We start from the raw sequence: 27,600 nt of genomic DNA, 5'->3' as shown, positions 1-27,600 counted from the left end.
ATCTCTTTATCTTATTTGTTGACAAGGAATGAAATTATTTTTACAAACCAAACGTAATTCCTGCAAGAATGTGCAAACCTATCCTTCAGTGGCCACCCACCTGGAGCTCCCGCCTAGGCATGGGACTGACCTCCTCCCTGACTTGGAAACCACTCCCCCCACCCCGGGTCCTCCATACTGCGGGGACCGGGCTCTGAGTTGTTTTCCAGTGTGTAACCGAAACCCAGCCTCTGTACACCGGCACCAATTAAGGCTCAGAGACAGCGTTTGGGGGGATGCAGAATGAACAGCCTGATTGCTTTCTCAGGCAGAGGAGGCCCCAGCAGGCTAACGCCTCAAAACTGTGTCCTCCCTTGAGAGAGGATGACAAGGTTTTAGAGGTTTATCTCGAAAAAACACGACTGTTGATAAGGATTAGGGTGCCTGCAATTCATCTCCCTCCATGGATCATTTCGAGGTCATCAAGGCCAGAGTCGGGTGCTCTGGGGACGATTTCTGGTAGCTTTTAGGGTTGTCACACCTTGGCTTTCTGCAGGAAGGACTGTTCACGAAAGGATGGGGGTGTTAGGGAGTGTTTCAGAGGAAAAGGAAAGACAAGGCCTGCAGTCTAACTCTAACTAGAGGAGTTCCCGTCGTGGCTCAGTGGTTAACGAATCCGACTAGGAACCATGAGGTTGCGGGTTCGAGCCCTGGCCTTGCTCAGTGGGTGAAGGATCCAGCGTTGCCGAGAGCTGTGGTGTAGGTCGCAAACGCGGCTCCGATCCCGAGTTGCTGTGGCTCTGGCGTAGGCCTGTGGCTACAGCTCCGATTGGACCCCTAGCCTGGGAACCTCCATATGCCGTGGGAGGTGGCCCTAGAAAAGGCAAAAAGGCAAAAAGACAAAACAACAACCAAAAAAAACCTCTAACTAGAAAGGAATGATTAGTGAGAGAAAGCGGTTAGGCAAGGAAGAAATCATTTGCGAGAAGCCTGTTAGTGTAAGTTCGTGGGCCAAGGCAGGGCCTAACCTAATGTGGAGACTTTTAACTAGTTTCTTAGTTGTAACCCTATTTCCTAATCATTAACTCTTGAGTCAGCCTTTTGAGACTGAGAGGAGGCTAAAGGAAAAGGATTTATTTCCAAATACAAGGACACAGGAGGCCTGGATGGGGGGGAGGGGGAGGTTGACAGGGAGGGAGAGGAGGGGGCATGGCGCAGAGGGGAAGCCGGGCCTGTGAAGCAAAGCTGCTTCCTTCGCATGTGGTCAGAGCTGCTGGCTGAACCTCATCACTATCTTTTACATCATTATACACAATTCCTGAGCTTCTGCGACTCCATTTTGAAACTCAGGAAGGGCAAATCACGTTGGTGGCAAGGCCTGAGCTAGGGGAACATGGGGTCAGGGAGCGATTCAGGCCTCCAGGCTCTTTCCTCTCTGGGATGGAGGGTGATTCGAACCAGGCAGGCAAATTCTCTGCATGTCAGCACTACCCACCTCCCAACCACTCCTGTAGCCATTTGACAGACTAGAAGGCTGAGGCACAGGGGGACCTGCCCAAGATTCCACGGGCAGCGGAAGCTTGGGAGGCCTGATATCAGAAGCTCGGAGGAGAGAACTTCCTATGCAGTGGGAGAAAAAGGCAGCTTCTTGGGGGAGGTGGCTGGGCCCAAGGGCCAAAGCAGAGCGGGTGTGTGTGTGTGTGTGTGAGAGAGAGATTTATTTATTTTTATTATTACTCAAATGAATTTATCACATCTGTAGTTGTATAATGAATGGTGTGTGTGTGTTATTCTCAAAATTAATAAGCCTTCTGAAAACTGAGTCCTCCAACTGATTCCCTTTCTACGTGGACTCCTGCACCCATGCTCAAGGGCTAGCTCACAGTGCTGCCTGCGCATCCCTCCAGGGTCGGTTCGTGAGCGGGGCGGATGGATGGATGCGAACAGGTGTAAGGATGCACCCCTGGGCCGCCAAAGCGCCTCCAATGGGCATGAACGGATCCTCTCCTCTCTGCGGCCAGGAGAGGGGCTCCCCTCCGCGCGCTCGGGGCCTCCCCTCCGCTCGCTCCCTGGATCGGTGTGCTACCCTGCCGCTTTCCAGATGGACCGCGTTGAACCTGAAATCACTCAGCTGGTGGTTTCTGATCCTCTTTCGCTTCTCTTTCTCGGGAGACCTGAAGCTCCCTCCACTGGGGTTGCACAACATCGCATTTCGAAAGCGGATGAGGATGGCTTTTGTTCTTGCAAGCCTTCGCCCTGTCCCGCCCCACAAGCGTCCGTGGGGCCAGGAGGGTCTTGCACAAGCTGCAAGAGGAGAGGGGTGTCTGCGGTGGGAACTGGGCCCCGACTGCCCCAGTGCTTTAAAACCCCCACCCTACTCCACCCCACTCCACCCTATTCCTGCCCCCCACAGCAGACTTGCGGTTAAAATGCAATCAGGTTGCTTATGAAAGTCAGGATAGCAGTTACTGCTTCAGGAGGAGCGAAGCGTGGTGCCTGGGGACAGGCCCGAGAAGGGGCTGGTGGGGTGGTTGACCAAGTTCTTTTTCTTTGTCTCCATGGCAGTTCACCTTGTAGTAATTAGTTAAGCCATTGGAACCATGGGATAGTCTGTATTTTGTCTCTCCCCCTTCCCCATGCCTTTTTTTTTTTTTCTTTTTAGGGCCACACCTGCAGCATCTGGAAGTTCCCAGGCTAAGGGTCCAATCGGAGCTGCATCTGCCGGCCTATGCCACAGCCACAGCAATGCTGAATCCGAGCTGCAGCTGGCAACACTGGATCCTTAACCCACTGAACAAGGCTAGGGATCCAATCTGCATCCTCATGAATACTAGTTGGGTTCTTAACCTGCTTAACTACAATGGGAACTCCTGTTTTGTTTGTTTGTTTGTTTGTTTTTTAATTTTTTTATTTTACAGTGAAAACATTTAAAAGATATTCAACCAATTAAAGTTGTTAAAAGTAGGAGTTCCCTGGTGGTCTAGCAGATTAAGCATCTGGCATTATCACTGCTGCAGCTTGTGGGCCCCTCTTGTGGCATGGGTTTGATCCCTGGCCTGGGAACTTCTGTATGCTGGTGCAGCCAAAAAAAAGAAAAAAAAAAGATAAAAAAAAGAAAGAAAAAAATCAAATAAATAAGTTGTAAAAGTAAAATTCCAATTCCGATTTTCTCCTTCCTTCTTCCCCCCTCCGTCTCTCCATCTCTTCCCCCTTTCTTTTTTCCTTTCTTCTTCTCTTTCAAGTTTCTCTTTTTTATTTCTATTTTTTTTTTACTTTTTCTCTTTCTTTATTGGCTGTTTTTTTCTTTTTTCTTTTAGTCTTTTTTAGGTCCGCACTTGCGGCATATGGAGGTTCCCAGGCTAGGGGTCCAATCGGAGCTACAGCTGCCAGCCTACCCCACAGCCACAGCAACGCCAGATCCGAGCCATGTCTGTGACCTACACCACAGCTCATGGCAATGCCGGATTCTTAACCCACTGAGTGAGGCCAGGGATTGAACCCACAACCTCATGGTTCCTAGGTGGATTTGTTTCCACTGTGCCACAATGAGAACTCCCTATTGGTTGTTTTCCTTTCTGTATCTGTCTTTAACAAATATTTCCTGAGGACCCACCATGTTCCAGGACTCTAGAGCTCCGCTGGTGAATAGAAGTGGTTCCTGTCCACTAAGAGCTTACTGTCTTGGGAGGGAATGAATGGAGTGAAGGAAGGTTGACAAATGGGAAAACCAATAACTGTATCACTACCCATTGAGATAGGGATTCTGAAGGTATGTTGCATATCAGATTTCTTGTATGCATGTGCAAACATACAGAAAATTTTGTATCTTACATATAAGTAAGACTTTTAGAAATACATAAGGATCATGTACGATACATGCTGTTCAGTAAATTGTGTTTCTCACTATAAAACAAAGAATGTTGCCCACCATCCAATTCTACAAGAATCAAGTCATTAACCACTTCAGTCCTGAAGGAATCCCTGGAAGGAATTCAGGATTAAAAGCAGGCTAAGGCTTTTAATCTGTGCTTTGGAAAAACAGACCCCTTAGATAGTTACAGGTATCTCAGAAAAAAACTCAATGAATCTAGATTCTTGCATCTCCCCATACATAGAAAACACTAACATCATTAACTGAGGTGTTTGATTCTTTTTTTTTTTTTGGCTTTTCTAGGGCGGCTCCCGTGGCACATGGAGGTTCCCAGGCTAGGGGTCCAATCGGAGCTGTAGCCGCCGGCCTATGCCAGAGCCACAGCAACTCGGGATCCAAGCCACGTCTTCTACCTACACCACAGCTCACGGCAACTCTGGATCCTTATCCCACTGAGCAAGGCCAGGGTTTGAACCCGCAACCTCATGGTTCCTACTCGGATTCGTTAACCACTGTGCTACCACGGGAACTCCTGATTGTTGACTAGCAGTATCCTTTATGCTGGACTGCACTTATGATTCCTTTGTTGAAATCATGTATATACCAGCTTCTCCCCCTGCCTCTTCAGAGCAGTCCCCTCAGAGCTTCTGAGAGGCTGTTTCTCAGGTTATGGTCCTCAGCAGGATCCCTGAATAAAACTGAAACACGCAGTTCTTATGTTGTGCATTTTTCCTTCAGTCAGCATCACTTAAAAATGCACAATGGGGAGTTCCTGCCATGGCTCAGTGGAAACGAATCCAACTAGTATCCATGAGGATGCTGGTTTGATCCCTGGCCTCACTCAGTGGGTTAAGGATCCGGTGTTGCCATGAACTGTGGTATAGGTCACAGATGCAACTCAGATCCTGCACTGCTATGGCTGTGTCGTAGGCTGGCAGCTATAGCTCCGATTTGACCCCTAGCCTGGGAACTCCCATATGCCATGAGTGCTGCCCTTTGAAAAAAAAAAATCATTGTGGGAAAATTTCGCAATTGGCACATAGAGGCTATCTTGCTTTTTTTTTGTTTTTGTTTTTTTTTTGTCTTTTTGCCATTTCTTGGGCTGCTCCCACGGCATATGGAGGTTCCCAGGCTAGGGGTCGAATCGGAGCTGTAGCCGCCGGCCTACGCCAGAGCCACAGCAACACGGGATCTGAGCCGAGTCTGCAACCTACACCACAGCTCACGGCAACGCCGGATCGTTAACCCACTGAGCAAGGGCAGGCACCGAACCCGCAACCTCATGGTTCCTAGTCGGATTTGTTAACCACTGCGCCACGACGGGAACTCCATACCTTGCTGTTTTTGATGGCAGCATAGTATTCCATCTTACAGTTTTGGAGTTGCTGCATCAAAGATTCTTCATACATTCTTGAAGTCTGCATGGTCCTGGAAGCAGCCTCAAGGATCACTAAGGAAGGGATTGATTGAGGTCTGTGGTTCTGCTTTGTTTTAGCTGGAGCAGCCCTGTCTTGATGTGTCCACAACCATAGCTACACACAGGAGCTACCTGGCAGCTTTTTAAAACTTTGAATTAGGATCTCTAGGGTGGGAATGTGTATTTTTTGTTTGTTTGTTTTTTGGTTTGTTTGGTTTTTGTTTTTTTGTTTGTTTTTGTTTTTTGGGTTTTGGTTTTTTTTTTTTTTTGCTTTTTAGGGCTGCAACCATGGCATATGGAGGTTCCCAGGCTAGGGGTCTAATGAGAGCTATAGCTGCTGACCTGCACCAGAGCCACAGCAACGCCAAATCCGAACCATGTCTGCAACCTACACCACAGCTCATGGCAATGCCGGATTCTTAACACACTGAGCGAGGCCAGGGATCAAACCTGCAACCTCATGATTCCTAGTCAGATTCGTTTCTACTGCACCACGATGGGAACTCCATGGGAATGTGTATGTTTTTTAAAAGTTCTCAGATTTCTTTAAAGTGTAGTCAGGATTGAGAATCACTGTGCTGTCATGGGCTAGGAGAGCAGGGGAGGTGGTTCACATTAAGATTTCAAAAGCCGCTGACCTCACTTCGAAGGAGAACATGGTGCCTCACAGCAGGTTAGGAGAAACACTGGACCAGAGCTGGAGCTTTTACCACTCATTCCAGGGCTCTTTTCCTCAGACCACAGTTTGAGTGTATGCTTTTTTGGCAAATTTCTCTTGCCTTTGGTTTGGAGATCATGACATAAAGGTGGATGTATTTTCTTTCTTCTTTTTTTTAATGGCTGCACCCATAGCATATGGAAGTTCCTAGGCTAGGGATGCAGTCTGAGCAACAGCTGCTACCTGTGTCCTAGCTGTGGCACCGTCAGATCCTTTAACCCACTGCACTCTGCCAGGGATCGAACCCGTGCCTCTGTAGCAACCTGAGCTGCTGCACTCGGATTTTTTTTTTTTTGGTCTTTTTGGTCTTTTTGCCTTTTCTAGGGCCCCTCCCGCGGCATATGGAGGTTCCCAGGCTAGGGGTCCAATCGGAGCTGTAGCCGCCAGCCTACGCCACCGCCACTGCAACGTGGGATCCGAGCCGCGTCTGCAGCCTACACCACAGCTCACAGCAATGCCAGATCCTTAACCCACTGAGCAAGGGCAGGGATCGAACCTCAACCTCATGGTTCCTAGTCGGATTCGTTAATCACTGAGCCATGACGGGAACTCCTGCACTTGGATTTTTAACCCACTGCACCACTAACAGTGAACTGCTATTTTATTTTTTATTGAATTAAGATTTATGGAGTTTCAGGAGTTCTCTTGTGGTGCAATGGGTCAAGGATCCAACAGTGTCACTGCAGCGGCTTGGGTTGGTTCTGTGACGTGGGTTGGATCCCTAATCCGAGAACTTTCACATGCTGTAGGCATGACCAAAAAAAAAAGGGGGGGGGTTTATATTACTGTTTCATTTGTTAAGGCAATAAGTTCTAATAAATAGGAAGAAAATTATATACATTAACATAAAGTTTACAGGAGTTCCCATCATGGCGCAGCAGAAACGAATCCAACTAGGAACCATGAGGTTACGGGTTCAACCCCTGGCCTCACTCAGTGGGTTAAGGATCCAGCTTTGCTGTGATCTGTGGTATAGGTCGCAGACATGGCTCGGATCTTGTGTTGCTGTGGCTGTGGCATAGGCTGATGCCTACAGTTCCAATTAGACCCCTTACCTGGGAACCTCCATATGCCGTGGATGGGGCCCTCAAAAAAACAAAAAGATGGAGTTCCCGTCGTGGCGCAGTGGTTAACGAATCCGACTAGGAACCATGAGGTCGCGGGTTCGGTCCCTGCCCTTGCTCAGTGGGTTGACGATCTGGCGTTGCCGTGAGCTGTGGTATAGGTTGCAGACGCGGCTCGGATCCCGTGTTGCTGTGGCTCTGGCGTAGGCCAGCGGCTACAGCTCCGATTGGACCCTTAGCCTCCGAGCCTCCATGTGCCGTGGGAGCAGCCCAAGAAATGGCAAAAAGACAAAAAAAAAAAAGACAAAATATATATATTTTGCAAAAGAAGGATTCCAAGAGATGTGCAAACATATAAAAAAGAATCTGACCAACATAGAGAGCTGCAGATTAAGCCAACAATGAAACATCTTCCCACCCACACTGTAAGCAAAGATGAAATGCTTAATGCCAGGAAAATGTGGGGAAGTAGGTATCCCCTCAAATTTGTACCTTTATAGTCTTCTAGAGGGAATTTGGTAATATAGATCAAGAGCAGTAAAAAAATGCATTCTGTTTGCCCCAGCAATTCCACTTCTTGGAAGAATGCATGTGTTACAGTATCTGTAAAATATGTTTATTGCAGTATTTGTCATAGGTAAAATAATTGGAAACAACATAATGATCCAGAGATAAAGGATTTGTTTTTTAAAAAATCATTCTTCATCCCACAGGGAAACATTAAACAGCCATTAAAAAAATGAGGCTGGAGTTCCCGATGTGGTGCAATAGGATTGGCGTCATCTCTTGGGCACTATGATGCAGGTTTGACCCCAGGCCCAGGGCATGGTGGGTTAAGGATCTGGCATTGCTGCAGGTGCAGCATAGGTGGAAATTTCACTCAGGTCTTATCCCTGGCCCAGGAAAACTCCATGTTGATCCCTGGCCAAAAAAGGAAAAACAAGAAGAGAGAGATAGAGACCAATCTACACTGACATGGAGAAATAGATACATTATATCACATGAAAAAAAAAAGTTCCAAGATGGTGTTTGGATATTGTCCCTTTTTTGTGTAAAAGTAAACATGTGTATGTGTATTTGTGTATATATAACATGCATAGATGTGTATGTATGCAGCTAGGTGTGTGTATCTAAAAGGATATTAACTATTAACATGAATTATATATGGCCAGTGGAATTACAAAGGTTCTTTCACTTTTTTTGTCTTTTGTCTTTTTTTGTTGTTGTTTTTGTTGCTATTTCTTGGGCCGCTCCCGCGGCATACGGAGGTTCCCAGGCTAGGGGTTGAATCGGAGCTGTAGCCACCAGCCTACTCCAGAGCCACAGCAACTCGGGATCCGAGCCGAGTCTGCAACCTACTCCACAGCTCACGGCAACACCGGATGGTTAACCCACTGAGCAAGGGCAGGGACCGAACCCGCAACCTCATGGTTCCTAGTCGGATTCGTTAACCACTGCGCCACGACGGGAACTCCTCTTTCACTTTTTATTTTCATACACATCTATATCATTAAAAAATTTTTATTTTATTTTTTGTCTTTTTAGAGCTGCACCTGTGCCATATGGAAATTCCCAGGCTAGGGTTCGAATCAGAGCTGCTGCTGCCAGATACACCATAGCCACAGCAATGCCAGATCCTTAACCCACTGAGTGGGGCCAGGGATCAAACCCACGTCCTCGTGGATACTAGTCAATTTCGTTTCGTTTACCAAATTAATTTTTCAGTGAAGTGATTCAGTCAGAATGTATTCATTAATAATCAGGAAAATGTCTGAAATATTTTCCATTTGTTAAGGAAAAAAAAGAACTATAAGCAATGTAGTTATTGGAAAAGATACAGAAAAGCAGAATAAAGAATCCAAATTCCTCTTAGTCCTTTCCCACAAAGGTCACCGCATTACCGCTTTGGCCTGTTTGCTTCTGGTTTTTCTCCTATACCTGGTTTAGTTATCTGCTGTCCTTTGGCATAAATAATTTCACATCCCTTTTTTCCTCTGCCTACATGTTAATTGTAAGCATTTCCGCCACCAGGAAAAAGCCCTCTTAAACAACACTGTAATTTGCTCTATAAATATATTCTATGACTATCTCCATGTTCTTAATAATTTTCTTATTGTGAGACCTTTGGATCATCTCCAACCTTCTAGTGTTATGACTAATGCTGCATTAACATCTTCCTGCACTTGTTTGTCTTTTTTTTTTTTTTTTGCCTTTTCTAGGGCCGCTTCCATAGAAAGTTTCCATATGGAGGTTCCCAGGCCAGGGGTCAAATTGGGGCTGTAGCTGCCAGCCTACATCACAGCCACAGCAACGCCAGATCTGAGCCATGTCTACGACCTACACCACAGCTCACAGCAATAGATCCTTAACCCACTGAGCAAGGCCAGGGATTGAACCTGCAACCTCATGGTTCCTAGTTGGATTCGTTACCCACTGAACCACAGTGGGAACTCCTTTTTTTCTTTCTTTCTTTCTTTTTTTTTTTTTTGGCCTGTAGTTGCATTACTAGGCTAAATGGAAAGAACACTTTTTTTTTTTTTTTCTTTTTAAGGCTGCACCTGCGGCATATGGAGGTTCCCAGGCTAGGGGTCAAATCAGAGCTGCACCTGCCAGCCTATGACACAGCCACAGCGACACGGGATCCGAGCCCTTCCTGTGACCTACACCACAGCTCACAGTAACACCAGATCCTTAACCCACTGAGTGGCGCCAGGGATTGAACCTGTGTCCTCATGGATCCTAGTTGGGTTTGCTGCCACTGAGCCCCAATGGGAACTCCTGGAAAGAACACTTTTAAGTCCCTGGCACTTCTTGCCAAATTGTTATGAAAGGGAGGATCTTGTCTCCTCTACCCCAGCCCTGTATAAGCCTACCCTTGGAAGGTAATTTTCCATTTCATTTTCTAAGAAGGCCAGTCCCTTTTCTGAATCTTCTCCCTAAAAAGAGACTCAATTTTCTTCACTTGTCTTCCCTCCCCATGGTTTAGTGGAAGAAAAGGGGACAGTGGGTTCAAATCATGGCTGGCTGTGTGACTGGCTGTGTGACTTGGGGAACATCACTTGACCTTCCTGGGCCTCCATTTCCCTCCTTAATTCCTCTCTTCCTTCCCAAATGGCTTGAGGGATAAGTACATGACTTTGCTTTCCAGAAGTCAGGCCGGGTTGCACATAATTATTCTCTTCTCTGGGATGGCATTCAACTGCCTTCCCCACGTTTCTTCCAGGGATCTGGCTGCAGTAGCTCTCTTGCTTTGGCGTCTTCTCCTGTGTCACAGCGATCACCTTGTGCTGAGAGAAAGGTGCCCATCTTCCTTTCCTTGGTGCTTTTCTGCAAGTCCATCCTCTCCCGGGAGAAAGAGCAGGGACTTGTTGGCTCATTGATAGTTCTGTTTTCCCCTTTCTTGCAAACCAGTCTAGGGACACTGCCAGGGGTGTGAAATCTGGTGGACTCACCTCTGTACAGTCTGGAGACCTGGGTTCAGATCCCATCGCTATCACTTTTCTGGCTGGGCAAATGTTTATAACTTCTCCAAGTCTCATTGTTTTATCAAAGATGCTCAGTGCCTCATGTCAGACCCTTCTAGGCCCTGGGAATTCAGGGACCATCATGGAAGGCCCGGGCCTCGTTCTCATAAACTCTTACTGGTTTTCACAGGCATCAAATCTGCAATGAAGAGGATGCTGTGGACATGGAGTATGATTCATAAAATTCTCTTACCCGATTTTGTGTGTGTGTGTATTTTTAGGGCTGCACCTGCGGCATATGGAGGTTCCCAGGCTAGGGGTCAAATTAGAGCTGTAGCTACCAGACTATGCCACAGCCACAGCAATGTGGGATCTGAGCCATGTCTGTGACTTATACCACAGCTCACGGCACCGCCAGATCCTTAACCCATTGAGCGAGGCCAGGGATCAAACCTGCAACCTCGTGGATGCTAGTCAGATTCGTTGCTACTGAGCCATCATGGGAACTCCCTGATGTTTGTTTAAAAAAAAAAGGATGACAAATTTTGACCATGTGGTCTTTGTGAAGACCATCAGAAGAGGTGGCCTTTCTAAAGCCTTTTGTGGTGGCTCTGGAGATGATGATGAAGATGACAGTGATAGCTGAGATTCCAGAGGTCCCCAGAGATGGGAGACCATGGAAGAAGGCCATCTCTTGATCTGATGGGACCTCGGTGGCCCCCTTCAGAGTCTCTTGAGGACAGGGATCCACTGTACCCACCTCTTAGCACCCACTATTTGGCCTTCCGTGTGCATGAGGGTGGGTGTGGCCAGGGCAGCAGAGGAAATGTTTGCATCCTCATCAGCCCACTGCTGATTCCTCGCCCAGGGAGAAGGCCTGTCTTGTTTCCCAGTGAGTCCTGTGTCCCTACAGCCAGATAAAGTGGCCTAGCAATAGTGAGAGGACAGTGAGCATTGTTGCAGACCAAAGTTTAGTGCTGGGTAGTGATGGGCTTCCTTCTGGCCCCAAGTCCCACCCCTGAGTTCCCTTCCAGAACTTCAGTGAGCTGAGGCTGGCTTTTCAGGGAGTCAACCCCCCCAAGGCCTCTTTGGAACTGATGCCACTTATTTGCTGCCTAATCTGACAATACTGTGTCACCAGGAGCTTCGCCAAGGTCAGTCCATGTATCATGGAACTGAGCAAGATTGCAACAAATTGGATAAAGCTGGAGCTTGGTCAGGAAGGACGGGGAGGCGTTTGTCAGACTGGGACTCCAGGCACTCACTGCCACATGCCTTTGCGCCTTCATTTATTCACTCAGTCATTTCTTAGATATAGCCATCCCTCGGTATCCGAGGGGAATTGGTTTCAGGACCCATGGATACCACAATCGAGAATGCTCACCTCCCTTACAGAAGGTACAGGCATAGTACAGTTGGCCCTTGAGCAACATGGGTTTGAGCTGTGTGGGTCCACTTAGACGCAGATTTTTTTTCAATAGTATATACTGTAGCGCTTCACGATCCAGGGTTGGTTGAGCCCTCAGATGTTGAACATGGATGTGGAGAAACCGCATATACAGAGGACCGACTTAAAAGTTACATGGGGGGAACCTCCACATGCCTCGGGTGCGGCCCTAAAAAGACCAAAAAAAAAAAGAAAAAATGTTATGTGCGGAGTTCCCTTCGTGGCTCAGTGGAAACAAATCAGACTAGTATCCGTGAGGGTGCAGGTTTGATCCCTGGCCTCACTCGGTGGGTTAAGGATCCGGTGTTGCTGTGAGCTGTGGTGTAGATCACAGATGTGGCTAGGAATTGTTGTGGCTGTGATATAGCTCTGATTTGACCCCTAGCCTGGGAACCTCCATATGCCGCAGGTGCAGCCCTAAAAAAATAGTTACACGCAGATTTGCAACTATGCAGAGGGTTGGTGTCCTTGGGTTAACTGGGTTTGCATCTGATCCACACACATCCTTCAGTATACTTTAAATGATCTCTGTTGTAATGCCTAATACAATATAAATGCTATGGAAATGGTTGCTGGGTGCAGCAAATTCAAGTTTTGCTTTTTAGAACTCTAGGTTTTTTTTTTGTTTGTTTTTTAGTATTTGATCCTCAGTTAGTTAAGTCTGTGGATTTGGAAGCTGCAGATATGGAGAACCAATTGTAATGCTCATGTGCCCCCCAACTGGCTCTAAACTGTCCCCACTTCCTCCAGAGATTGCTCTGGCATGTTTCCAGAGCACCTACTATGTGCCAGGCCCTGAGGTCATGGCTGGGGAGACAGTGAGATGAACTCTGCCTCCCACAGGCTTACACTCAAGTACCCTGGACAGTAAGGGAACGTAGGGCTAGAACACCGAGGGGATGCCAAGGGGAAGATGACAGCGGGGTGGCAGGTGACACCAGGATGAAAAAGTCGGGGAGGAACGTTCCAAGAAAGGGAAGGACAAAGCACCACACCCCTGGATGGGAAGGAGAAACAGCAGTCAAAGGCCACTGGGGACATGTTTTTAGCAGGTAAAATTGATCGACATGTAGAAAGACAGTTTTAATGAGCTCATGAGCACTTTTTCTCCACAAGCAACCCCCGGCCTCGTCTTTTTTTTTTTTGCTTTTGAGGGCCGCAACCTCGACATATGGAGGTTCCCAGGCTAGGGGTTGAAGCAGAGCTGCAGCTGCTGGTCTACACCACAGCCACAGCAACGTCAGAGCCGAGCCATGTCTGCAACCTACACCACAGCTCATGGCAGCACTGGATCCCCAAACCACTGAGCGAGGCCAGGTATCGAACCCGCCTCCTCAGGGATACCATTCAGATTTGTTTTCTGCTGCGCTACCCCAGAATCTCCCTCCACAAACACCCTTTAGAACACATTTGAAATGTTTTAAATCATAAATTTAAGCTTGCAGATGATGCATTTTGAGGCTTGCTGTATATTGTAATATTTAAAAAAAATTTTTTTTTTCACCCAAACTCGGGGCTGCAGCTTTAGTTCCTTTGATTTAAGCAGAATGTCTGGGAGTTCCCTCATGGCTCAATGGGCTAAAGATCCAGTGTTGTCACTGCTGTGGCTCTGGTTACAGCTGTGGCGTGGCTTTGATCCCTGGCCTGTATGGCCACTAAAAATAAGAGGAACGTCTGCTCTGTCACCGCAGTCAGACGCAGCCAGCCCAACAGAGGAGCCCGCTTGCTTTTTGTCAGAAAACATCTGACTCCACTTTTGAAATTCAAATAAGCATGCATCTCCATGGCAACCTGTTTGCTTCTGATCTCTAACTGCTGGAAATGGCAGGAAATGGGGACTTGTGGGGGACCTGCCTTCTCTTCTGCCTTCACCGGTGTGCTCAGGGCCTGGGCCTGCCTCACGGTTTCCTCTCAAACTGCCCCTTCACTGGGTGCCTGGAGGTTGTCCTGGCATGGTGCCTCGCACAGGACTGGGCCAAGGCATGCCTTTCCTGTGTGACGTGGGAGGACACCTAGGGACGGGGGGCGAGGCAAAGCTAGACGGACACCCAGGGACATGGACACGGATGGGGTCAAGGGAGAGTGTTGTCCAGTCTACACTGAAGGCCCGCACCCACACTCCTGGCACTGAGGACGGAGAGCAGGGGGACAAAGGTGGGAAACCCCCAGAGGCCACCTGTGACCATCCTGTGAGATGGGACATGGTCTCGACTAGGGTGGTAGCCGTGACGGTGGTAAGAGGTGGTTTTATTCAGGAAATGTTTCCTGAATAAAATATTCAGGGGCATTTTTATTTTATTTTTTTAATTTTATTTTTGTCTTTTTAGGGCCGCACCCACGGCATATGGAGGTTCCCAGGCTAGGGGTTGAATCAGAGCTGTAGCTGCTGACCTACACCATAGCCATAGCAACTTTGGATCTGTGCCATGTCTGCAACCTACACCACAGCTCATGGCAATGCCGGATCCTTAACCCACTGAGTGAAGCCAGATATCGAACCTGCATCCTCATGGATTACTAGTCAGGTTTGTTTCCACTGAGCCACAACGGGAACTCTCAGGGGCCTTTTTAGCATAAAATATTCAAAACACAGGCAGTGCCTGGCATATTTCTTTGGAAAGGCCTAGTATATTTCTTTGGAAAGGCCTAGTATAGGGCAAAGGAACTGAAAGCCTAATCCCAACACTAAGCAGCTGTATGTCCTTGACAATCTCTCTGAGGCTTATTTGTCCCATAGGAGAAGTTAGTCTGGCCTCACCTAGCTCTCAGGGAGGGGTAAAAGGTAAGCTGGTGAGGGGATGGGCTCCTGGGAGACTCCAGACTCAGCCTCAGGCTCGCCCTGCTTTGTGCCTCCAGGGCTTGGGGTCCCAGAGACTCAAGATTTCAAGAATCAGTGATTCGGGAACCTAGCTTGACTCTTGCTCTTGGCGCTGTCTGAGCGGACCCTTCAAGGGCATCTCCTTACTCAGTAACATTGCTCATTAAGATCTGAATGGCCTGGAGTTCCCGTCATGGCTCAGCAGTAACAAACCCGACTAGTATCCATGAGGACATGGGTTCGATTCCTTGGTGGCTTAAGGATCTGGCATTGCCGTGAGCTGTGGTGTAGGTCGCAGATGCGGCTCGGATCCTGCGTTGCTGTGGCTGTGGTATAGGCCAGCAGCTGTAGCTCCGAATTGACCCCTAGCCTGGGAACCTCCATATGCCTTGAGCGTGGCCCTAAAAAGCAAAACAAACAAACAAAAAGAAAACAGGCACCCAGGCCCTGGTCCAGCCCTGTTCAACTTGCTCCCCCCTCATGGTAGCACCTCTGGCCTCAGTTTCCCCTGTTGAGGCTCTGCTGTGTTACCAGCTGACCTCTGAAGGCATAGCCAGGGATTCTAATGAGACTCTAGACCTTTAGGTACCTAAAGCCCTACTGTGTGCAGAACCTGCCTGCCCATACAGGCTGCAGGTCTGGGAGGCTACACACACGAAGGCGTACACAAATCCAGAGTAAGAAACTGTTTTCAAAATCCAGGCTGTGCACATGGCTTCTGGCTGGGTATATGCTGGGGGTGGGGTTCAGGCACCAGGGAGCTGGCTGGCATAGTGCACACTGAGCTAGAGTTGAGAATCTCTGAATCCTGAATCTCCTGCAGAGTGACCTTGGGCCAGGCCCTTGGCCCTGATGAGCTACAAGGCCAATCATCTAGATGGATCTAGTGACCTCTGAAGGGCCCTTTCGGCTTTGATGATTATGCTCTCCTACAGTCTATGCTACTCCCTGCTAGGACTGAGGTTTTATAGGACAGAAAGTTCAGCTTCTATCGCCCATGAGGTGTGGAACCCCATGCCCAGTCTTTAAGCCCTGGGTTGATTGACCCTTTAACCCACCAGGAAGCTCAGGACACTAGGCAGATAGGGTGCCCAGATGTCCCTGCTCAATCTCGAAAGTGACCTAGTCAGGATGACAAATAATGGTGCTTCCACTGGAGGCTGTAGGACTCACCTACACCTCATCTTCAGAGGTCTACAGAAGGTCAGAATCCAGCGTCATCCTGAAGGAGGAAGGGAAATTGAGGCAGGAAAGCTGGATGGGATCATCCGCTCACGGGGCAGCAAGCCCCCATTGTGCCTGTGGGCTCTGACCTCCTGCAAATTAAGTCTTTTCCATAAACACCAGCTGCTACAGGCCAAAGAGGACAGCTCAGGTCTTTCTCAACCCTGTAGGGGCCTAGTTCCTATAACTTTCAGATTCAAGATTGATAATCACTCCTCTTTCCTTAGGCAAGTTTCTTTATGGCTTTGCGATAAGATGAACTCCAAATTGATGTTTTTAGTAGATTATTTCTAGGGCAAAAAGGTCAAAACTGTAAGAAAAGGCTTGTCCAAGGAAGTCTGGAAACTTGGGTTTAGCTCTGGCTTTTCTCTGGGTGACCTCGGAGGACTCTCTCGCCTCTGGGTTTCAGTTTTTCTTTATGTAGAAAGATCATTGGCTTAGGGGGCTGTCTCTGAGGGACTGAAATTTCTATCTGGTGTTGATGCCTCAGGGCCTGGGTCTCAGCCCTGTACTGTGCAATACACACAAGGGCCCCAGCATGGTGTGAGGCCAGGAACCGAGGAGGAAGAACGTTTTGATTGTCACTCATTTTCTGAAAGTGGTGACACTTAACTTGGAGACTTTGGCCTCATATCTGGGGCTCAGCATATGACCCCAGGCCTCCTCAGCCACCCAGATGATTCTATGGAGGGCTGACCCTGTGGCTGGCTGGGCTTCCTACCAGAGCATGTGACCAGGCAGCTGCAGGCTATGGCTTGCAATGAACTTCCTCAAGGCTCTGACTCCAGTTGGGGATGGAAGAGGGTCCAAGAGGGTGGGTGCTACTCACAGCTTCTCTTGCCTCTAAGTAAGGCCTTGCTTAAGGTGAATGACGGTCCTCTCCCTTTTTTATGGTCCTCTGGGGATAAGGTTTTCAGGTAGCCCTAGAGGGGAAGGGATTTTTGACCTCCCTCTCTGTGCTTTTCTGCATTTTCTCAGTTGCAAACAGTGAATATACTTGCAATTAGGAAAAAAGCCTGTTATACATGTGTTTTTTGTCTTTTATTTTAGGGCTGCACCATTGCATATGGAGGTTCCCAGGCCAGGGGTCCAACTGGAGCTGCAGCTGCTGGCCTACGCCACAGTCACAGCAACGTGGGATCTGAGCCATGTCTGTGGCCTACACCACAGCTCACGGCAATGCTGGATTCTTAACTCACTGAGCAAGGCCAGGGATTGAATCTGCATCCTCATGGATGCTAGTCAGATTTGTTTCTGCTGAGCCAAGATGGGAACTCCCAAGCCTGTTATATTTTTAAATGCCATTCCTAAAGCTATCTGCGGCCCTTCCCCTCACTCCTCTCAGTGTCCAGAAAGCCCCTGCCAATGTCCAGTGACATCAGGAACACTCACACCCCTGGAGCACTGAGCTCTGAGCCATGGCATCACCATGGGGGTTGAGAGCCAGATGGGGCCTGACAGTCTGCGCCCCAGCCTCTCACCATCCCATTGGTGATGGGAACGGCACAGCCAGAGAGGCACAGTGCCTCGCCCAAGATCCTGCATCTGTTGTGATGAGTGGGAAACAGGAACCAGCTCTCCTGACTCCTATCAGGGCCCTTTCTGTGGACCACGACCTCCTGGACCAGGAAGAGCTTTCTGGGAAGGCAGAAGGCAGGCTCCTACCATCTTGAGTCTGAATGTTTTGTCAGCTGTTCTCTTAGCACCTGCTGGACAGGCTGGGAGCAGGGGAGGGGGATGCTGTGGGAGCACCTGAGGGTTGTGGGCAGACATGAGGAAGCAAGAGGCCTGGCCCACGGCCAGAAGAGCAAACTCGCAGGCAGCTGGTGTGGGAAGGGTTGGTGGCAATGGGCTGGGGATCTCTTTCCCTCCCCAGCATTGGCATCACTGCCACTGCAGCCATTGCAGGCCCATAACCCTGCCACCAGCATGAGGGTGAGCTGCCCATGGGAATGAGGTTGTAAGGTGGTTATGCTTCTGGGGACTGTGCCTTTAGGTCCTGGGAGAATCCACAATTGTGGAGCAGATATAGGCCCATGGTGGGGGTGGGGGTGGAGAATAGCTGTCCTCTGGGACATGCAGGCTCTGGGGCACTTCCCCTACTTTTTTCTTTTTAGGGCTGCACCTGCAGCATATGAAAGTATCCGGGCTAGGGGTTGAATCAGCTGACAGCCTACTAGATAGCCACAGCAACACGGGATCTGAGCTGCATCTGTGACCTACACCACAGCTTGCATCAATACTGGATGCTTAACCGACTGAGTGAGGCCAAGGATGGAACCTGCATCCTCATGGATACTAGTTGGGTTCTTAACCTGCTGAGTCACAACAGGAACTCCTCATTGTGTGTTTTTTGTTTGTTGGTTGGTTGGTTGGTTTGTTGGTTTTTAGGGCTGACCCCTCAGCATATGGAGGTTCCCAGGCTAGGGTCTAATTGGAGCCACAGCTGCCAGACTACACCACAGCCACAGCGACTCTGGATCCAAGCCGCATCTGTGACTCATGACATAGCTCACAGATCTTTAAGCAATGCTGGATCTTTAAGCCACTGAGCGAGGCCAGGGATCACACCTGCAACCTCACGGATACTAGTTAGATTGTCTTCACTGCGCCACAACGGGAACTCCCTCATTGCGATTTTAATTTCCACTTCCTCGATGACTAATGATGTTGAGCCGCATCTAATAATTAATGATATGGGCCATTTCTTCTTATAACAGTTTTGTTTTTTTCCTTCAGTCACCCTCTCCATATATGGAGATTCCTGGGTCAGGGGTTGAATCTGAGCCACAGATGCAACCTACGCCACAGCGGCAGCAGTGGCAGATCCTTAACCCACTATGTTGGGCTGGGGATCCAATTGGTGCTTCCACAGCGACAAGCTGGACTGTTAACCCACTGAGCCACAGCGGGAACTCCCAAATGTTCTTTTTTTTTTCTCTTTTTTTTAAATGGAAGGAGTTCTCTTATGGGTCACTGGATTAAGGATCTGGCATTGTTACTGCTGTGACTTGGGTCACTGCTGCGGCAGGAGTTCAATCCATGGCCTGATAATTTCCACATGCCACAGGCATGGCCAAAAAAATCTAAATAAATAAAAAAGTTAATAAAACCCAAATGGAGCATATTAAACAAATTTTCTGTGCTTTGACTTTCCACTTTATGTCATAACATATTTCAACTTTGCTTTAGTGCTGTAGGAGCTACTGGAGGTCCCAGTGTGTCTGCAAGGTCAAGACCCTTTAATTTACCTCTGGGGCAAATCAGGCAGAATCCAGGAGGGCTTTTACAGTCTGGTCTCTGTGGCAGGGTGTTTTTGTCTGTTGTGTTTTGTTTTAACTTAAAAGACTTTTTTTTTTAGGCCCACACTGGCGGCATATGGAGTTTTCCAGGCTGGGGGTCGAATCGGAGCTACAGCCGCTGGCCTACACCACAGCCACAGCAATGCCAGATCAGAGCTGGGTCTATGACCTACACCACAGCTCACAGCAACGCTGGAGCCTTAACCTACTGAGTGAGGCCAGGGATTGAACCCGCATCCTCAGGGCTACTAGTTGGATTTGTTTCCACTGTGCCAAAACAGGAACTCCAGCCATAATTTACATTGGGGTTTGCTCTTTGTGTTAGCATTTTGACAAATGTGTAATGTCACGTGTCTACTGTGTCAGTATCATGCAGAATAATTTCAAATCCATTGTGCTCCTGTTACTCATCCCTTCACCCCTCCCCCGCCCCAGGGCCCCAGTCATCTTTTTACTGTTTCTCCTCTAATTTTGTGTGATAGGGTTTTGAAGGGCAAGCCTGCCCTCTTTGCGTGATGCTCTGAGCTCCAAGGAAGGACCAGAGGTCACTTGAAGGCTGGGGCAGGGGTCTGTTGAGAACTGTCAAGTGGCAAAACTAAAACAGTTCTGCCATGTTGGGTGTCCTTTACTCCAGGGAAAACAATCTGTGGCGTAGGGGAGCACAAGCAGGGGAGCCCACTTCTTTTGAGCGGTTGGGGACAAGAGTGTTTTATCGCACATCAGAAGAGGCAATTTGGAAACTGGGCCAGACCGGCTGGGAGGTCAGGTGAGTCCTGTTTCCTAGGATGAGCTGGGCAAGCGAAGCTGTGTTCGAGGATTGTGATTGGTGTAAGTTTCCTTGACAGGTGTTTCCTGTAAGAAGTGAGTGAGGCTGACTTCAGTGTAGGTTTGTGACTGAGGCGAAGGCCGCCTCTATCTTGTGGAGCCCGATGTACATATGAACTTGATCGGAACTAACCTTGTTGTTACCCTAGGAGAGGCCCAGAAGGAATCTGGCACTGCACAGGTCTCCTTGGCGAAGGAGTTGGGTCAGGGCGAGCATACCTTGGTAATCCTCCATGGAGAGGAGGGGGGGAAGAGATTGCTCAGAAATCGGCAGCCTGAGTCTCCTCTCAGAAAAGGTGGGTGTCCACCCATCTGAAGCCCCCACCCGGACTGCCATCTCCTGAGGACAGGACGACATCTCTGCTGTCACATACCCAGGGCCTGGCCCAGGTGTGGCCAGGCGTCACCACTCAATATTTGACTTCCATGGCTGAAGGGGCAGATTTGACCTTGAAATGCTTATGCCTCCCAAGGTCCCAACGATTCCTTCTGCGGCCTCAGCTCTTTTCAGTTGGCTTTTTAGTTGAGCATCACAATTTTGATGATGTTACTGTAGTCCAAAGGTCTTAGGCCACCTGGCCCCATGAGAAGTTTAATGTTTCAGAGCAGAGGAAGCTCACAAACAAACCCACAAGTTCGAAATGAAAGCCAGAGCAACACTCTTTACCATAAGGAATTGTAGCCCTGTCACCTGAGCGGAATTATCTGCCCAGACAAGCAGACAATTTTCCTCACTGCCATCAGACTGGTCGGGCAAGTTCGTAGTCTGTCCTGGACATGTGGAACTTGAACATGGAAAGGTTTGGTTGCATCAGGCCCTGAGGGCCCTTGAACCTTTGGCACTAAGGTGAGTCTCCCAGTCATGTCACTCCTGAGCAATTCTGGGCGTACTCAATGGAGGCTGTGTGGTAGAGGCCTTGGCCCCACATTGTCTTGGGCTTGAATCCTGGTTCTGCCAGGATATCCTGGGTAAGTCAGCCTCCTGGGACTCGTTTCTCTGTCTTTAAAATGGGCATGATCCTTGATTTAACAGTTGAGACCATGTATGTAGAGTGATAGGGAGGAGGGAGCTTGGCATATAACAGGCAGTCAGTTAATGCCGGTTGTGGTCACTATTAGATAATGCCAGTTTGCCTTTTTGATTCTTCTCTCCCTCCTCTAAATTCCAAGGTCCAAAGGAAGCTTCACTTTTTAAAGATATGCTGATGCAGTCAATTGCATTATAGCCCAGTTCTTGCTTTCCTTGATGGTTCAGGAACTCGTCAGTCTAATCTCATCTTTGTTATTGTTCACCCTTCAAACCTGGCCTGGAGCAAGTGTTTGCAGATGCTCTAGAAGTAGGAGGAAGAGACAGAAGCCAGAGTCTGGAGGGATCAGGAAGACTTTCCAGGAGGGCGAAGGGCAGATGGACCTTTGATAGGTGCTTGGGATAGAGAGATAAAGCTGGTAAACCGGGAGGCCTGGAAGGGTTCTAGTCCCAGTTCTACTGGTCTTGTGACCTGTTCTGTCACTTCCCCTCTTTGGGGTTTACCCCACTTCTCCTTCTGACATTCACAGATGGTCAGCAGAGGTCTGAGAGTCTCCTGAAACCAGTGCAAAATGTTGTATCTAAGTGTTTTTTGGCAGAGTGGTTCCAGCTTTCAGCAGATTCTCAAAAACGCTCCAACCTCACAGCCGGGCAGTCACTCTCTTGCAGTGACTCAGCTGTCTGCCATGGGCTTCACTGACTCACCAACATGAGCTCTTAGCAGCTCCCAGGCCAGCTCCCCACAGAGCACCTGATTGACTCAGCCAGGCCTGGTCCACTCTGACTACATCTGGGAGCAGAGCTCTCGAGCCAGGCCATGTCCTGGGGGTGGCCATGTCCTCTAGGATAGACGGGCTGCCTGGGACTGTGCTCATCTCCAGCCCAGAAGGGGGCAGGCCCCAAGGGAGCCATGGACCTGGTGGAGCACTCTGGCTTCCACAAAGTGGGTGTGATAACATCAGGCCCTACCTGTGGCTTTTCCATTCAGCCCATGTCTTTCAATTCAGGGTCCTCGGCCTCTGGTACAGGATTTGGTATATAGCAGATGCTTAATAAAAGTATTACTGCAGTTCCTGTTGTGGCTTAGTGGTTAACGAATCCGACTGGGGACCATGAGGTTTCGGGTTTGATCCCTGGCCTTGCTCAGTGGGTTATGGATCTGGTGTTGCCGTGAGCTGTGGTGTAGGTCACAGATGCGGCTAGGATCCCGCGTTGCTGTGGCTCTGGTGTAGGCCAGTGGCTACAGCTCTGATTCGACCCCTAGCCTGGGAACCTCCATAGGCCACGGGAGCAGCCCAAGAAATAGAGCGCCCCCCCCCCAAAAAAAAACTTACTACTGGAGTTCCCATTGTGGCTCAGTGGTAACGAACCTGACTAGGAGCCATGAGGATGCAGGTTTGATGGCTAGCCTTGCTCACCAGCATTGCTGTGAGCTGTGGTGAAGGTCGCAGACACAGCTCTGATCCCAAGTTGCTGTGGCCGTAGGCCGGAAGCTGCAGCTCTGGTTTGACCCCTAGCCTGAACTTCTAAAAATAACAAGGCAGTTACTAGAGAAGTGAGGCACAGCAGCAACAGAGAGAAGGGATCCTTGACCATTTCCTGAAGCAGAGAAAAGGCTTCCCCCCCCCGGGAATATCATTTTAACTGTGTTTTGAAGGTTGAATAAAAATTCACCAGGAAAAGAGGCGGAAAATGAACTCGAGGTGGGAGAGTGGGTATTGAGATAGCACGGAGCTATGAAACCACACAGGTTGTTCAGGCAACCATAGCAGGTATGGAGTAGAGTGGCTGGGACCATGGGATGAAGGGCCAGGCTGGGAGTTGGCAGGAACAGAGATGGCAGAGTTGGGTTCAGGCCAAGGAAGGCCTTGTGTTCTGAGAGGAAATGTCGAGGAAGAAGGAGAACAGCTCAGAGCAGGGGTGACAGAGTGGTGCCCATAGCCCCAGATCTCCTGTCAGGACCAAGGAACCATTAAACACAAGACAGGAGGCCCCAAATGGAGTCACTTATGTTAAGCCGACTGAGACTTAACATAAGTGTCTGCTCTCCCAGAATTGGAATTTTAAACCATCTGTTCAGGAATTGTCTAGTCAGCAGTTGGCTTTAGTGAGGCCATCTGGCTGATAGACCCCTGCCCTCCCCTAAAGGAAGGTGACAGCGCCATAACCAAGCTGCTTTTCTTTGGCCTAGTATAACTTCCTTGTTCCTGTTCCCTTTTGTCCATACAAGTCTTTCACTTTGTACAGCTCCTCAGAGCTCCTTCAGATCTGCTGGTTTGGATGCTGCCTGATGCACAGATCCTTACGTAAAGCCATTAAGACCTTTAATGTTGACTCAGTTGAATTTTGTGGGTTTTTTTTTTTTTTTTTTGCTTTTTAGGGCCGCACCCTCAGCATATGGAAGTTCCCAGGCTACGGGTCCAATTGGAGCTGCCGCTGCTGGCCTACACCACAGCCACAGCAATGCGGGATCCTTAACCCACTGAGCGAGGCCAAGGATCGAACCCATGTCCTCATGGATGCTAGTTGGGTTCGTCACCACTGAGCCATGGTGGGAACTCCTGAATTTTTTTTTTTTTCCTAAATTTATTTTATTTTATTTATTTTTTTGGTTGTTGTTTCTGTTGTTGTTGTTGTTGTTGCTATTTCTTGGGCCGCTCCTGTGGCATATGGAGGTTCCCAGGCTAGGGGTCAGATCGGAGCTGTAGCCACCGGCCTACGCCAGAGCCACAGCAACGCGGGATCTGAGCCGCGTCTGCAACCTACACCACAGCTCACGGCAGTGCCGGATCGTTAACCCACTGAGCAAGGGCAGGGATCGAACCCACAACCTCATGGTTCCTAGTCGGATTCATTAACCACTGCGCCACGACGGGAACTCCTGAATTTTGTTTTTTGATGGAACTCGTTTCCCTGATGCCTGTAGGGCAGCCCGCTGAGGGCTCACAGCTGTGCACTTGTCCTAGTTGGCTTAGGCTGCCAGAGTAAATGCTATAGACTAGGGGGCTTAAAAGAGAGACATTCATGTTCTCACAGTTCTGGAAGTTGGAAGTCTTAAGTTCAAGGTTTCTGCTGATTTGGTTTCTGGTGAGGCCTCTCTTCCTGGCTTGCAAATGGCCGCCTTCTTGATAAACCCTTACATGGCCTTTCCTCAGTGTATGCAGTAGGGGTGAGAGGGCTGCAGGGAGAGAGCAAGCTCTCTGGTGTCCCTTCTTACAAGGACACTAATCCTAGGTCAGGGGCCTGCCCTTATGACCTCATTTAACCTCAGTTCCTTAGAGGCCCCATCTCCAAATACTCTCACAGTGAGGATGAGGCTTAAGCTTCAACATAGGAATTGAGGAGAAGGACACAAACATTCAGTCCATAGTAGCACCTATTGGAGTTCCCGTCGTTGCTCAGTGGTTAATGAACCCGACTAGGAACCATGAAGTTGTGGATTTGATCCCTGGCCTCGCTCAGTGGGTTAAGGATCTGGCGTTGCTGTGAGCCGTGGTGTAGGTCACGGACACGGCTAGGATCCGGCGTTGCTGTGGCTGTGGTGTAGGCTGGCGGCTATAGCTCCCACCCCTAGCCTGGGAACCTCCATATGCTGGGGGTGCGGCCTTCGAAAAGACAAAAAAAGACCAAAAAAAAAAATAATAATATCCCCAAACAACATAATAGCCCCTATTCAGGAATCACCCCCTCAGCCAAAGGGAGCCCCTGGCCCAAGGTTATGCCCCTTCTCTGGGGCACCTTTATGTTGAGGTATAAAGGCCATTCCTCCTCCCTCGATGGAGGACAGATTTGCAGGGCCCTCCCTGCAACGTGGGGTGGGTTGAGGTCTCTATCACCACCTCGCTGCAGTTTAATTCCCCCCTCTGCCCTATTGCTGCCCTTACTGCCTCACAGGTGGGACCCTGCAAGCATGCCCTGAGAAACTTCTGCCCACACATCACAGCCTCAGAGCATGTTTCCCAGAGAACCCTACCATTTGACAGATGGCAGATGTATCCATCCAAGAGCCAACTTTGATCACCTGGTCTCAGCAGCCAGAGTATATGAGTTGAGAAGGCTTCCAGGTCAAATTCCAGGAACGATGTCTACCATGGGTAAGGACGTATGCGCTGGATGCCCAGCATCCCTGGAGAGTGGTGCTGTGTCACGGATGCCAAGTGGAAGAGCTGTAGAAGGAGGAGCAGACCAATAGTGTCAGAGGCGAAAGGAAATGAGAAGGTGCTGCTGGACTTTGCAAGTAGGAAGTTATTTTTCTTTTTCTTTTTTTTTGTCTTTTTTGCCTTTTCTAGGGCTGCACCCACGGCGTGTGGAGGGTTCCTAGTCTAGGGGTCTAATCAGAGCTGTAGCTGCTGGCCTACACCACAGCCACAGCAACGCAGGATCCGAGCCATGTCTGCAACCTACACCACAGCTCATGGCAACGCTGGATCCTTAACCCACTAAGCAAGGCCAGGAATTGAACCTGCAACATCATGGTCCCTAGTCAGATTTGTTAACCACTGAGCCACGACGGGAACTCCGGAATTTATTTTCAGAAAGTCATTCAGGAGTTCCCGTCGTGGCACAGTGGTTAACGAATCCGACTAGGAACCATGAGGTTGCAGGTTCGGTCCCTGCCCTTGCTCAGTGGGTTAACGATCCGGCGTTGCCGTGAGCTGTGGTATAGGTTGCAGACGCGGCTCGGATCCCACATTGCTGTGGCTCTGGCGTAGGCCAGTGGCTACAGCTCCGATTCGACCCCTAGCCTGGGAACTTCCATATGCCACGGGAGCGGCCCAAGAAATAGCAACAACAACAACAACAACAACAAAAGACAAAAGACAAAAAGACAAAAAAAAATCATTCATTGGAGCACTGGGTTGGGTTAGGGTTCGTCTTGAGGGAGAGTGGTAAATATGGTGAAGGGAGGTGAGAGTTTCAAGGAGCAGGGCTGGGAAGGGAAGGGAAGAGAAGGTAGCTGAAGTGAAAGTCAGGGGTGAGAAGATTTCTTTTAGGATAAGGAGAGCCTTGCATATATTAATAATCCGAGGGGGAAGAGGCAGTGGTGAAGGTGGGGAGACTGAAGATATGACAAAGGAAAGGACAGGAGTTCCCACTGTGCCTCATCAGGTTAAGAATCTGACTAGTATCCATGAGGATGCAGGTTTGATCCCTGGCCTTGCTCAGTGGGTTAATAAGGATCCAGTGTTGCCATGAGTTGTGGTGTAGGTTGCAGACGTGGCTGGGATCCTCTGTTGCTGTGGCTGTAGCATAGGCCAGCAGCTACAGCTCTGATTTGACCCCTAGCCTGGGAATTTATACATGTTGCAGGTGTGGCCCTAAAAAGACAGGACAGAAAACAAAAAAAGAATTGGAGTTTCGACTGTGGTGCAACAGGATTGGCATCATCTTGGGAGTTCTGGGACACAGGTTCAATCCCTGGCCTGCTACAGTGGGTTAAAGATCTGGCTTAAGTTGCAACTGTGGCTCGGATCTGGTCTCTGGCCTAGGAATTCCATATGCTGTGGGGCAGCCAAAAAAAAGAAAGGGAAAAAAAAAAGGGTCGAACATCAGTTCTATCCTAAATGTCACGGGAGCTGATAAGCAAAAGCACATGAGTGTTTAGCAGCTACCTCACAAAGAGAAGAAAAGGCATTTTGGAGTTCCTATCATGGCTCAGTGGTTAACAAATCCAACTAGGAACCATGAGGTTGAGGGTTCGATCCCTGGCCTCGCTCAGTGGGTTAAGGATCCGGCATTGCCGTGAGCTGTGTTGTAGGTTGCAGACGCGGCTCGGATCTGGCATTGCTATGGCTGTGGTGTAGGCCAGTGGCTACAGCTCTGAGTAGATCCCAAGCCTGGGAACCTCCATATGCCCCGGATTCCGCCCTAGAAAAGACCAAAAAAAAAAAAAAAAATGAGGTAGGTGCTAGAGCATTGTTGAGAAGATCTAGAAAATAGCAAAAACTCAAGATAAGGAAAGCCTAAATAAGACGTGTGTTTATATAAATAGTCTGGAGAGGGATGATATAGAGCAAATAGAATATTCAGAGACTACAGTTCTAATTTTTGTTATTTTGTCATCCTTAATAAGGCTTCTACCTCATGGCCTAGAATGGATGCTTGATCTCCTGCCATTATGTTTGCAATCCAGCATGAAGAAGAAAGGGATTTGTAGCTAGAGCTGACACCGAGCTGGTACTGACTTGTGTCAGGAGTAAAATTACTAAAATACTTCTGTACCAGCTGGTAAGTAGCTGCCAACTCCCTCATGCTGGGCTCCCTGTTTACTCATCCCCTGGGACCACCTACCCCTCTAAGACAATAACCTGGCTCAGTTGGGACCATCTAGAATATTCCTCTAGTACTATGGCCAGTGTTCTGGCAGTACCAGTTGTTAAATATTTGCACTGGATATGTCTCTTCCTTTTAAGAACCATTCCTTAAAGTCACAAAAGGGGCACT

At 48.9% G+C, this 27,600-nt stretch overlaps 1 long non-coding RNA gene across 2 annotated transcripts in view; it reads left to right on the top strand.

The window, feature by feature from the left end:
* Positions 1–27,378, top strand: part of LOC125116520 (uncharacterized) — a 45,812-nt gene extending 18,434 nt beyond the window's left edge. Inside the window, exon 3 of one of the 2 annotated variants that reach the window (XR_007132358.1) lies at positions 27,230–27,378. This is a non-coding gene — a long non-coding RNA (uncharacterized LOC125116520). Of the gene's footprint in view, positions 1–25,050; positions 25,327–27,229 lie in introns of those variants that run through there. The other variant, XR_007132359.1, reaches the window with a different exon arrangement.
* Positions 27,379–27,600: the final 222 nt, after the last annotated feature.

The sequence above is a fragment of the Phacochoerus africanus genome, chromosome 15 (assembly GCF_016906955.1).
Source record: "Phacochoerus africanus isolate WHEZ1 chromosome 15, ROS_Pafr_v1, whole genome shotgun sequence".
Classification (NCBI taxonomy): domain Eukaryota; kingdom Metazoa; phylum Chordata; class Mammalia; order Artiodactyla; family Suidae; genus Phacochoerus; species Phacochoerus africanus.
The sequence above is the reverse complement of the archived record's forward strand: the minus strand, read 5'-3'. Positions and strand labels throughout refer to the sequence as shown.